At 40.3% G+C, this 13,643-nt stretch overlaps 1 protein-coding gene across 4 annotated transcripts in view; it reads left to right on the top strand.

The window, feature by feature from the left end:
• The window catches only part of PDLIM5 (PDZ and LIM domain 5), a 123,671-nt gene that overhangs the window by 18,628 nt on the left and 91,400 nt on the right, over positions 1-13,643 (top strand). The gene's annotated exons all lie outside the window — the stretch shown is intronic.

Raw genomic sequence — 13,643 nt, 5'->3', positions numbered from 1 at the left:
TGCAGTTCCATGTATATGTGGTAGAGGAAAGTGAATTAGGGAACAGCTGCTTGCTAGAGATCCTCAGAACTAAACAGTACATGGCCTGTGTGGTAGAAATTTACCCTGTTACGAAAATAAATTGGGCAAATTGGCTGATTATTAATGGTGGCTGCAGCTTCTGGTGTCAGCATGTGCAAAGCAAAAGTAGTGGTAGTGTGTAGAATAACTGAATAAGTCTTCCTGCTTTCCAGGAAGCCCATGGTGCCTCAAAACTCTTGCAGCCAAATCCTAAATTAATTATCCTCTGACAGATTGTGCTCTGGAGGAAGTATATTTCTATTAGTTTTTACAATGCATTGCAAGTTGCAGCAGGCCTGGAATGTTAAAAGATGGAGAAGGCTTTCAGTGGATGTGTGTGGGAATTTCTTGCTCAGGACTTCATTAAACACTGGGATATGGGGTGCTGCAGGCAGAGCCACTTCTGGCAGTGTGGGGAGGAGTGTGCAGTGCAAGCATTGACCTCATGAATTTCTTGGGTGTGACTTCCCAGGAACACTGAACAAAGTCTCTCCAAGCTCTAAGATGAGAACTGAGCTGGTAATTGCTTTTCTCCCAGTACTGAATGTGCAAATATGAACAAGCTGTTTGGTGCAGACTGAAATAAGGTTGAAAGCTGTGTATATGGAGAGCAGTGTGTGGAGGGTCTCTTCTGCTTGCAGTATTCCAGATGAAAACGATAGACAAATACATACACTTATTTCTTTAATTTGTCTGTGAAAGCATGTTGAGTCCAAACTTCCATGCTATGTGGATAGGCCCTTTAATGAAGAAAGTTCTGAGATTTCTTTATCTTTCAAGGATGCAGAGTTGCAGATTGCGTCAGGTTGGAAGAGACCACAGTGGGTCATCTGGTCCACCTTCCCTGCTCAAGCAGTTCTAGAGCCCATGCACAGGAGTGCATCCTGTTTTTGAATATCTGCAGTGAGAGAGACTCCACACCCACTCTGGGCAATCTCCAGTGCTCAGTCACCTGCACAGTAAAAAAAGTTCTTACTCATATTCAGGAGTTGGAACCTCCTGTGCATCAGTGTCTGCCTGTTGCTTCTTGTCCTATAGGTTGGCACCATCGGGAAGCACCTCACTCATCCTCTTAGCACTCTCTTTTTAGATACTTGTGTACATTGATGAGGTCCCCTCTCCTGGGGCAGCTTCACTGCTTTCCTCTGATCTGGGGGAGATAAGACTTTAGATTGTGAAAATTCTGTATTACTCCACAAAGCTTCTTTGCTTGTTGTGTTTGCTGCTCTTCTAACAAATATGTGTCGTGTGGGGGAAGCCCTTGTAAATAGGGGATGGAACATGGCAGGCAAGATTGTGAGGAAATGTTGGAATAAGTAGATAGTGGATAATAGCAACCTGAATCTTTCTTGAAGATGTGTAGGAAATATACTACTTGATTTATAAATCTGTACTTTTCAAAAGCACAACAACATAAAGATGTTGGAAGTAGGTATGGAAAAGGTCTAGATGATGTTGCATACATATCTGGGCTGAACACAGTCATTGTAAGCTGTGGGGATTGTAATGTGTGTAAACTCTCATGACTTCTTCTTTTGCAGAGAAGAAAGAATGTTGCTTACAATATGTGCCTTATGTCTCCATATGCTATTGTTTAAAATAAGTAATTGAGAGCAGAATGTAACAAATGTGTAAGCAAGGTATTCTACACAGTTATTGCAGGACATAATTTCAGTGCAAGACAGGGCTCTGTATTGTAAGTTAGACTAGCTCTTGGATTTTTAATTAACACATCATGGGAAAAAATTGAATTAATACAAATCCTCTTAAAGAAACTCTAGCCTTAATATCTTTTCCTTTCTTTGTTTCGTTCACTCTTGATACAGAGGAATACGACAGTTGGCATGATACCTCCTTTTTGAATTGTGCCATTTAGCATTTCTGGCAGCTGGATATGTGTGGAAAGCTGTATAGCGACCAGTATGTTTCTCATACCTTTTGTAGTCTGTTTTTCATCAGATAGAAAAATGTTAATACCGCCTGAACTTTCCTCCTTTGGCTCACCCAGACAGTAATTTACTTGAGCATTTCCTGTATGTTGTCTCTGGGTATGGAGCTCATGCTTCCCATCCCTGCTGCATTACAGATCTCCACCAGTGTGGTGCCTCAGGCTTCTTGAGGTACTTCCTAGGACAATCCAAACTTGCATACTGCAGCAAATTTGCAACATGCAAATTTGTGGAAGGGAGTTTATCCTAGTCTGAAATGAAACTTGAAAAAAAATCAGACTCATAGAACGGGTCGGATTGGAAGGGACCTTAAAGATCATTTAGCTCCAATGCTCCTGGCCTGGGCAGTGATACCTTTTGCTAGACCAGGCTCCTGAGAGCTCCATCCAGCCTGGCCTTGAACATCTCCAAGGATGGGGTACCCCCAGCTTCTCTGGGCAACTTGTTCCAGTGTCTTGCCACCATCACAGTGAAGACTTTCTTCCTGATATCTAATCTAAATATACCCTCTTCAATTTTAAATGTTTCACTTTCTATATTTGTTGGAATAGTGTTGACATTTCCTATATATCTTAGCAGAGTTTCATAAATTATCTGGTCAAACAGGAATCTGCCTACAAAGAGTTACTGCTTAGAAAAGAAAAGCTTGGACAATTTTTTCCATGTGTTAAAATGTATTTTGGTACTAGTAAATTAATATTTTCATAAGTGATGAATAGAACCTTGGTTTTCAAGAGAATTTTCCTTGCTTCTATTAATGCGCTTTGGCTTTGGAAACTTAAGAACAAACGAAGAATACAGCATAGAGTTAATTTGGCTGTTGAGTGAATATTTTACATTTCTTCAGGGTGCATGAGAAATTTTGTGTTGTTTGTGAGCAAATTCCATTCAACTCTGCCCACTGTGCTTTAGTATGTAAGCAGATGCTAAAATTTCGACACTCCAACATGTGGGTATTGGGATTCATGTCATTGGTCTGGAGTGGTCATCTCCTGCCAGCATTCTTCATAATCATCTTACCTTCTATGACTTTTCCTCCCCTCCTCTCCACTGTGTTTTTGTTTTTCTTTTTTGTTTTTCTCTTTTTTTTTTTTTTCTTTTTTTCCTTTATAGCAAAGCTGAAATAAGAAGGTGGTATTTTCTTTGCAAATATGCCTTGTACTTGCATTTCACTGCTGGTCTTGAATGCTGCTGAAACTCTAATTTGTTTTTCTTTTCCAATTCTTCTGAGACTTGTGGCTCTCCTGAGAACTCAAGTATTTTTACATTGGGAAAAAAAAATCTCAGATTATTTGAGACAGCCTACCAAAAAAAAAAAAATTAAAAAATGCAAGAATCAAAACACAAATAGTCACACCCTTTAGGGGAGGATGAGATGATATCTCTCAACAAGCTCTTCCTCATCAGCAGTTACTGAAAAATTTACTTTGGTGCTCCTTAGAAAATATTTTGAGTTATTAATGATCTTGGAAACTTGATTTAATGTATTATTTTCTTTAGTTAAGAATGTTTTGAAGCTCTTGAAAAAACAATTTTTTAAATTGTTGCAAGGATTAGACAGACTCATATTGACACAAGTAGGCTTTCATGTTTATTAGTTTTTAATGTAGACAAAAAACGTCCATGCATGTGTCTCTCTGCCTGCTGTATTTTAGTGCTGCAGAAGGGTGAGGAGGGGATTGTTGCAACACTAAGTTTTTTGTTCAAAGTACAATCTGATCTGCTGCCAGCAGGCACTGGAAGGCTGTCATGCCAGGCCCAGGTTTTTATTGCTGCATACCAGCCCTGACAGAGGTGGTAACAACCTGCAGGGGTCATGCCTTTAAACGTTTTTCAGCACAGCCCTCTTACCAAAATCTTTGGATCAATATGTATTTATACATTATAGCTGAGTGTTGCAGTTCAGTTTCGGATCAATTCAGTGTCTGCAAACACCCACTACAGCTCTCCGTCCAGGATTAGAAACTGGCTCCCATGAAAAGCAGGATCTGCCCTGGCACTTTCCGGGGAAGGTGTGGCTCGGGCTGTGTCCTGTAGGGCAGCTTCGTACATGCAATAGTTTGCTATGGCCTGACCATTCTCCTACTTGGCAGCACTGAAAAAAAAAAAAAAAAAAAATTAAAAAAAAAAAAAAAAAAAAAAGTGGCTCTAAATTGTGCTTGAATTTGCAGTGAAAACCAACCTGATTGGTTTTCAAGCCATGTCCCACATCGGGATCTCAAACAAGAAGAGATGAATTTCGCTGTCAAGAGAGACAAGTGGCAAAGGTCTCAAATTCTTTCCTCTTGTTTTTGCTGCATTTCACATACCTGCAGGAAGCACGGTGTTTGTTACTCACGCTGTGAAGGAGCAGAGGTCTGAAATGTTTCAGTGCTTTGTTCCATTTTTGCCGTGCCCTTTGGTGGGAGGTATGTGCGCAGGTAATGCCGCAGCCATGGCACAGCCTGTCCCCAGCCCTGCCTGGCCTGTGTCCCGGTGCCTCACACACGCCTCTCTCCCTGCCCTGCCTCTGCTGACCTCTTGCACTTTCCTGTACTGCTGGCTGAGCCTTGCCCTGGGAAACACCCAGGCCCTTCATTTTTTTTTCTAAATATACTTCAGGTGGTACTTCTGAATGCTTTTCTTATTTCTGCGTTAAAACGAGGCCTTTGTTCACACTTCAGCAGGGAAGACTGGAGCTGTAGATCAAATCAGGAGACCATAGATCACGGTTAAAGTCAGCTTACCTCTGTTCAATGTAAGACCCTTTTCCAAGAACCTACGGCATTTTTTCACTGCCTTTGGTATAGTGCTGCACGTCTGGATTTGGCAAAGCATTAACTGTCTCCTGTAATTCTTAAAACCCTAAAGCTGTGGCACTGCTGTGCTTCACCAGGGAACTGGAGATGAAGCCAAAGGTTCATTATAAAGCATGGCTGTAACACAATCTATAGCAGAATATTGAAGTGACGTGCTGGCTGGATGTGCCGTGGTTTTAAATAACTTGCATTCATGTCCCCGGAGTACCAGAGGAAAGTTTAGACCCTTGCTGGGCAGCCCACAGCACACTTGGAGTACACAGTTCAACACGTAGGCTCTGGGGCACCAGTGTCTGTTTTGGAGACTTTTTTCTGTCATTTGCTCTTCCATTTCTTTAATTGGACTTGGAAGGTGGTATTTTGTTTGGGTTTTTGTTTTGTTGTTTGGGGTTTTTTTTTAGGGGCAGGGGGTATCTTAGATTTTTTTTTTTTTTTTTTTTTTTTTTTTTTTTTTTTTTTTGTTGCCTTTTAATTTTTAAACCAAATGGAACTCGCAGCTCTGAAGACAAAGGTCTCACTTCTTAAACCATATATGTATGTCTGTGAGCCATTTAATTCCTATTCCTTAGCACCCTCATGCCTTTAGTTGCACTAAATTAGGATAAAGTGATTTTATTTTTACTTCTAGATGGTATGTGTGAGGGAAACAGCATTTGACCAAGATTTGTTTTTTGGGCAACTGTGCTAAAATATGTTAATTGGACTGTATTTAAAATTTGTAAATACTATTTAAAAATTTTTAATTATGCAGAACTAAACCATCTGTCATTCCATCAATGGCTCAAAAAGAGCATATCTGTTGGAAAAAAGAAATAGAAAAGACAGGGTTAGTGGGCTCTGTGGCTAGTACTAATTTTTTCATGTGTTGTATCCCAGAAACTTAGAGGAGCTTGCCTGGAATTGCCTTTGCAGTGATGTGTATTTATGTGGTTTATACTGTGACTAAAAATTCTTCTCCAGTCGTGGGGTGTTTCCTCTGGCGTTACAAGTTTGGGCTTTATGGTTTGGGAGCTCCTCAGCTCCGTCTCCAGTAACCTTGAGTAGGAAGGCACAGCCTGAAGCACTGACGTAAGTCTGTATTGCTTCAGTCCTGTTGTTCCCCTGACCACGTGTACTGCCCCCTGCCTCTGCTACCACCACTGCTGGCATGGTATGCCAGAAGAGCACAGAAATAGACTTTGTTTTCATTTTTGGTGGGCAATGCTATCAGCTTTTCAATTAGGGATAGGTGCTCCTTAAAATTTGGTTTTCAGGAGAACTACCTGTAACTGCAAGGCATTATGTTATTGAAGTGTCATATTTAATAATATAAATTGGAGGTTAGAGCACATTCTTCTTTTGTTTTGGGGAGGTTTGTGTAATCCTGCCCCAGGGACATGAGAGTTTCCCTACCTGTGCTGAGAAATTAACCATCACTTACTTGTTGCTGACCTGGGTTAGATTCTGTGATACAAAGGGAGCTGCTACACAGCTAATGCATATCTGATAGTAATGGTTCACTTCACAAATTATTTTCTTTGGATACCTTCATTTTCTGTATCTTTTATGCACCTTTTTGTATGCAGGGCTCTGCGTTGCTTTCTCTCCTCTGGGCTGTAATGAGCACACTTTGATGTGTTTGAACGTGACAGACGATTTTGTTCTTCATCGGATTGTGCTTGATCACTGTTGTTCCAACCTGCCTGTTCTGCTGCTAAGTTGCTATGTCTGCCTTGTACTCCTTAGGATGATGAAAACCAGCCTGCTTGTGTCTTCTCTGCAGAAGGGGGAGGAATGATAACTATTTTATGTTCAGTGAGTGCTGTGGTTAGTGTTTAGGAAGTGTATGTGATGTTAACAGACAAGCAGGGAGATCTGGTGTAACCTCAGGCAGGTTAATCACTCCAGACGTTGTCATTTGAATGCAAACTTCAGGAGTTTTATATGTCTGGTTGGTATTTCTTTTATTTTTTTGTTTGTATTAGTAGCTTGCACTAGCCTGGAAGAAGAAAGAAAGATAATGTTCTGTTTTAAATTTTGTTTATGCAGAAAACTTGTATTGTTTTTTTTCCCCTCCTCAATTTAATAGGAATGTGGAAGAAACTGTGCCTCTGGCCTGGTACCCATCTTGTGCTGCTGTCATTTTTATTTGAGTTTTATATGCTTTAAATTCTCAAAGGCTCGAGCTTCCTCCTTCTAGTTAAGTGCAATGGGTTGAAGGAATGAACTGGTTTTGCTTGGGCATCTGGAAGGCTTGGAATTTAATTTCTTCAGCAGTTGATTTAGTCTTAATCATACTCTTCAATATGAGTCTTGGCTACAAATACAGTGCTGCCAGTGCTGGTCCTTCCCTTGGCACATTTAGTTTGCTTAGTTAATGACACAAGCACTTCAGAAGCAATGAAGCACTTAGTGAAATTCATGGCAGTAAGAAGCTCCCATAAATAGGAAACAGGTCCTCTGGGTGCCCTGGGGTGGCAAAATATCCAGAGACACTGAGAGTGGCCGGGCTCTTGGCTCCTGGGTATGAAGGAGGTCCTCTCCCCTTGGAATGGATGCTCTCCTGGGGGTGCCGACCATGTCTGGGAGGAAGCGGTATGATCACCTAGGACAGAGACCTTGGAGTCACCAGGTGACTGGTCCTAGTGTGAGATGGGAATTGTTTATGTGACTCTGATTCAAGGTGCAGTTGGCTGGTAACTGTCAGACTAACAATTATCCTTTTGTTGCTGCATAAGTGACTCCTTGTGTTAGCAGTAATGGTGGAACACACAGATGAGGGGGTGGGACTGACCCTGTTGCTGCTGCTGCAGTCAATTAACATCCCAGTAGGAGTGCCCAAGTGCCCATATCCATCATTCTGTGTTCATTCATTCATTTGGAAACACTTGCAAGATACTGATTTTCCCCCTTCCCCTACCCGCAAATCCTGGTTTGGATGCTACTATTTCACTATTTCCCAGGCTTTGGGAACGTGTGTGACAACATGTTGCACTCAGTGTGTGGCCCTGGAGGGAGAGCGTGTTGACTTCTGCTTTATTGGTGGGAACACTGAGGCTTTTGTATTGAACTCCTTAGGAGTGCAGTTGTTAAAGCAGTCCATGTGCCCCGGTAATGGTGTGAGGTAAAAGGGTTTTGGGGAGGTCTTGTGTTGGGGGAAGGGTTAAGTATGAGATTTGTAAGGGGATGTTGTTGCCATTCTGTTATCTGGCCTAAACCTTGCATCAGCTAGAGCTCTTTGCAAAAATCTGCAGTTTGGCACCAGGGTCTCATCCAGGGTGCCCAGGCTCACACCCTCCACATTTCTGTAATGACTTACTCCCTCAGTTCTTTTCTTTGGAACAGATCACAAGTTGCATGAATTTTTCTTGTGGTAAGGGAATGAGTACTGTATTTCAGCCATGAATGCTCTGTCACTTCCTGTTCTTTAGTGGGATACATATTGCAAGAAGGAACTTAAGTGTCTCCATTTGACCTAATTGCCCTGTCAGGTCACAGATGTCCATATGTGTATGGAGAAGAAAACATACAAAGCTACACTACACTTGTTCTTCATCTCTATACTCAAAAAGCACTGCAAAACCTCACCTCAGAGAGGCTGTATTGTGTCAGAAGTGAAGTATTGGTCCTGTTGAACTTTTGGATCGAGAAAAGGTTGTGCAAGATGTTCATCTCCTCCTTCAGTTCTCACGTTTGCATGGCTGTTGAGTTGGTGAATTGTAGCAGAGTGTATGGAGATCAGAATAATATGGTGTGCAAAAAGTTATTATAACCCTCTCCAGTTAGTGATCAAGAGGTTAGAGGAAAATCTTATTGGAAAACTAGAGGGAAAGGGAAAAAAGGCATCTCCAACTATGTTGCAAGCCTTTCTTTTACAGTGTTTGTTTCTCACTCTAACCAACTGCAAAACTCCTGCTGAAAGTAATGCAAGTTTAGTTTGCATGTGCTTGTTCCAAGTCTGCTTGAATTGCTTTATGTGAGTGAAACAAAACTTTAAAGTGAGAATTTAAGCATATTAAAATAATATTTTCAGTATCAAATTCAAGTAGGGATAGGTCTTACATTTTTTGTAGCCATGTTGGTGCTGTTTATTCAAAATTTTGATCACCGTGTGCTCTTGTTTTATTTAAGGTATGAAAGTCCTTTATTTTCAGCATGCCTAAACTTATTTTCGTTGCTGTAATTGTGCTAAGTTGTTGCTTAGATCTAGCAGCTTAGAAGACAGGGAAAACAGCCTGTGCTCCATGGAAAATCAAACTGTTTTGTGGATTAGTGGTATAGGCTGTAACTGAACACTAGCAAGAAGCATGAAATGCTTCCAGACCATTCAATGTCTGGAAGAGCCACTTAGGGACTTGTGCTGTAAGTCTAGGACCTCCCTCTGGTAAGTTGTGCAATTTTAGGATATCTGATGCCTTCTGATAGGTGGCCGGAGAGGAATGTCTGAAGCTGTTAATTTCAAGAAAGACGTGATGGACGGCTGTGTGAAGAGCTCAGATCCTTCAGTGGCGTTTTCATTGTTCCATTGAACATTCCTTTTAGAAAAGCATTGAATAAAAAATTATGTATTTATGAGGAAAAAGCTTTCCCCTAGAATTAGTTTGTTAAATAGGCAGGAAATATGCAAACAGTGCATTTTCAGATCAGGCTGATGTGAATCCTTCATGTCACCAGCTCATATGACATGAGAACATTGCCCACCAAAGGTCACTTGGCTGCACTTTGTCTCACTTTCTGCTTCCATGTGTGTTGTTATTCCTGCCTTCCACCTGGAGAAGCAGGACTAGAGATGCTATTGCTGTGTGGTCATTGATAAAGCATGCCTTTAGTTGTGGTCTTGGTTGGGAAGCCACTGGACCCTTCTGGTTCTGGTGGTCAGCCTGAGTCTGTGATGGCCTCAGCGTAACCCATCTCACCCTGCCTGATGTTTGGGGAGAGAGGGAATAGGCAGGACTGTGGTATTTCTGCCTTTTTTTTAATGTTCCCATAAACTAAAGGTGGAGCCTTGGTGATTTTGGAAACTGCATTCCCTGTCTCTCCTCAGTATGTGGGGGTGGTTTTGCTTGGTTGGGTTTTTTATCCCCCCAACCCAAGTTTTGCAGCTGAAAGTTGATTTCTTTTGTCTTGAGGAGCTGTTTTACAAACATTAATGCACAGCTGCTCAAGGCTTATGTCTCACTCAAGTCAATTACAGGCTGGTGTGTGTTAAATTGTGTGTTTGAATGTTTGTCACAACTGATGGATGCATCCTGCTGTGGGGAAGGAGCACAGCAGCAGTCCCAGCTGGGGTGAACCTCCAAGCAGGAAGCTGCATGAAGGCAGAGTAGCCCTGCCAGGAAAGTTCTCCTGTCCTGCTTTTCAACTTTCTTGGATATTCCCACTTTGTAGTCAGTAGGCGAAGAGATTTTCACTGCTTGAGAGAGGCATATTTTTCTTGGATTTGGACTGATGCGGAGAATCTCTTTTGAGGGTAAGCTTTCAGCAGTGAACATCCAATATGATTTATTCTGAATATCTTTTTGCTTTGAAATTCTTTCTTCTGCCAGAGGATAAGTTGTCACTCACTACCAGCTTTCACCAGAGTGTTACTCATGAGTGGTCTACACAGACCAGAGATATACAAAATTGAGTAACAATCGGGGTAGGTAGGGCAAAACAAAACAAAAAAAAAACAAATCATCATGGCTGTAACCAAAATTTTGGTCAAAAAGAGTATTATTTATAAGGCCCAGAAACTTAGCTCTTCATTAGGTATGGTTGATGCTGAATTCAAGAAAAGCAAGATGAAAACAAAAACTCAAGTATCCATTGTTATTTTTTTATTATGAAACTCTTCCAAAGTCTTATTTCCAGCAATTCTTTAAGTAATGTTTGCTTTTAGAAATTACTTGAAATCTAGCAGCAGTCTTCCTCCAGTAAAAGTTCTTGTTGCTGTTGAATAGTTAGTGAAAAAAACTGAAATTACATGCCTGAAAAGTTTAATGAACTTAACATGTCAGCTGTATGATCATGTTTTTCAAAAGTCTTCTCCTTGTACGTTGGTCAAGCTTTTATTCTCTAACTTTGAAAGCATTCAAGAGGCCGTATCTAGATCTCAGAGGTTGAGAAGAGTTTAAATCACATGGAAACCTGTGACTCCTGTGTGAAGGATCAATATTTTGTACAATTGTCAGCAATAATAGTAACATAAAGCATCCCCCCAAACAAACAAAAAAAACCCCACAAAAGAACCAACAAAAAAACAAACAAACAAAAAAACCCCAAAAAAAACCCCCACTAAACAAAAATAGCAGAAAAACCCCAAACCTGCAGGCTTTCCATACCATCTGTCTTGGATCAAGTTGGACAAATTAATGCATATTGTGTTTTGTCGTTTTACTTGCAATCGTTTCCTAGCTTTGTCTGTAACCACCAGTGTATATAGGATTTTTTTTTCAGAATGCTAGAGCAGTTTTGGTTTTAGTCCCAAAATTTAAGACTCTAAATGATTTCAATTTTTCCTTAGATGTGACAATATTTATTGTAAACTCTGCTTCGGATCAGGAGCGTTTCTCTTTTTTTTTGTCTTAACTTTGGAATGTCCTGATTTTAGTTTGGTAGTGTAGGGCTACATACATACAAGCAAGGGGGGAGGGTAAAAAAGAAAGTGAAAATAATAAAAAAGAGAAAATACACCAGAGAGCTGTTGTGGCTAACAGGCTTAGGCTTACAGGATTCCTCTGCAAGCCCAGACTTTGAATGGCCGGACACATTCCACTGCACAATGTCAAGAGGAGTGCAAGTGATAGACCGTTGCAGGAAGTAAATTTGAAGGGTTGAGTTTTCTTCATTGTTTTTTCAGAGCTATTTAATAACCAATTTTATTCATTGTTTAGCTGTGTGTGTAACTTTCAGATCTCCAGAGGTCCAAGGAAGAAAAAAACATGTTGCAGCATAACTCGGACTTTAGGTTACTATAATTAGTTACAGTGCAACTCTCAGCAGTGAAACTCAGAAGATGACTAGAATATAGCAGCAAGAAATTTTGTCAAAGTTCTCAGCTGCAACAAGTACACAAGCATTTTTCTCTCTGGACCTTTAGTAAGGAGGTTTTGCATGGGTTTATGTTTAGTCTTGCATGTCTGTAATGCATTTGGCAATCTAGTGGTAAGGAAAATTTACTTAATGTGAGAGTCTTCATTTTGCAGTCAGAAAATTTGTCCTGAATAGCTCCCTGTTTGCTCTGGACAACTGCTTTTTGTTGTACACTGCCTAAAAGACACTGATAGTTTCCATGTGGTCTTCTCACACATGTCTCTAGCATAGAAGACAAATGCATTTTTATTTATATAGAGGTGTGTGTAAAAATAAATATTTATACACAAATATTTTCTTAAAGAATATATATGTATACCACTGTCTATAGTAACATATCCAGTGTTTTACATCTATTAAAAAAAATGTATACACAAAACCCCCATACCTGGAACTGTATAAATAAATCACATAAAAGTAATGTTTAAAGTCAAGCAAACTAAAACAGTGTATTGCATGCGTGTGTACATATATATGTAAGTAATTTCAAAATGGAAAATTAAATTTGAAATTATATGTTCTCATGAGCTTTATTAGCTTATGATAAAGATTTGTGTGTCCAAGCTAAAAACAGCTGTACGAATTTATTAAATAATATTGAACTGCTTTAAAATGTGTTTCTTGTTTTCTGTGGGTTTTTTATTGGACTCTTTTTCTGCAATATTTCATGCTTGGGGTTTTAGCCAGTATGTGACTGGCCTAAAACAAATGACTGCTATAATATTCCCTTGATGTATAAATGGCAGTATACCCACAAGGACATACTAATGTCTCCTATTTTTGTTTTATTTCTTTATGCTAGAAGTTTGCATTTGACTAATCCTAAGGAGTTCTCTCTCCTTTGCATGAAGGTCACGTACATATAGAACTGTGCTTTCATGAAGGTTTTGGCACTCTCAGCATATTAGCCATGATTGATTCATTTGTTACTTTCCATGCACTTCAGAGCTCGCTTATGTGTCTGAAATGGGTTGTCATCTTTCACCTTTAAGATTGCTTTTTTCTTCCATGTTACCGAAGGGAGGTGCCATAAGCCTTAATGCCTTTATAGTTTAAATATGAAGCCCCTATTGATGTAGCATGGAGGAGTTTCTGCACCCTGATGCATTTCTTCTGCATTTCCTCTGTGGATGATGAGCTGCCTGTACAACAGAGAACTGGCACAAGTGCAGCTCAGTCTCCAGCCTTTTCTGCTGGTTCTGTGGGTGTGGTGGCTCTTATTGCTGGGCTTGGGTTTCACCTCAAAATGGACAATTTTTGCGGAGTGACACTTTAGGATGGCATTCAGGTGAATTGTCCTCTCTGGACAGATGATTTGTGCCACTGACCAGTTCTTGCTGTGTCTGAACTTGCCTGCATTTTCTCCTTACTTATATGCAGCTTGACATTATCTCAGTTCTTTGAAGCAAGCAGGTTATCTTCTGCTTTTTTATGCATGCCTGGATTCTGGATAGGAGAAAGTGAAACAATGGCTGGTGTATCATGGGGGATTCCATTTGTAGTAGCATTTTCTTGCCACTGGCTGTTATTTTTTGTCAGATCAGTTTTTGGTTCACACTCCCTACTTCATTCTCTGCTTTGCTTTCATCTGTAGAATTGCTTCATTAGTTGCATTTCCTTCTCACTGCTGCCATATACAAAGCTCTTTCTCCTGGGAGGGGTACTGAAAAGAAAAAAAATGAATGCATCTTTAAATTGCACAGTGTAATGTATTGTGCTATTTGTATTTCTAAATTGGATGTTCTGGCAAGCATGGGGTGATTGCATCACGTTTGATGCAGAA

This window comes from Zosterops lateralis, assembly GCF_965231275.1.
Source record: "Zosterops lateralis genome assembly, chromosome: 5".
Classification (NCBI taxonomy): domain Eukaryota; kingdom Metazoa; phylum Chordata; class Aves; order Passeriformes; family Zosteropidae; genus Zosterops; species Zosterops lateralis.
Note: the sequence above shows the minus strand (reverse complement) of the source record. Positions and strands in the feature narration are given on the sequence as shown.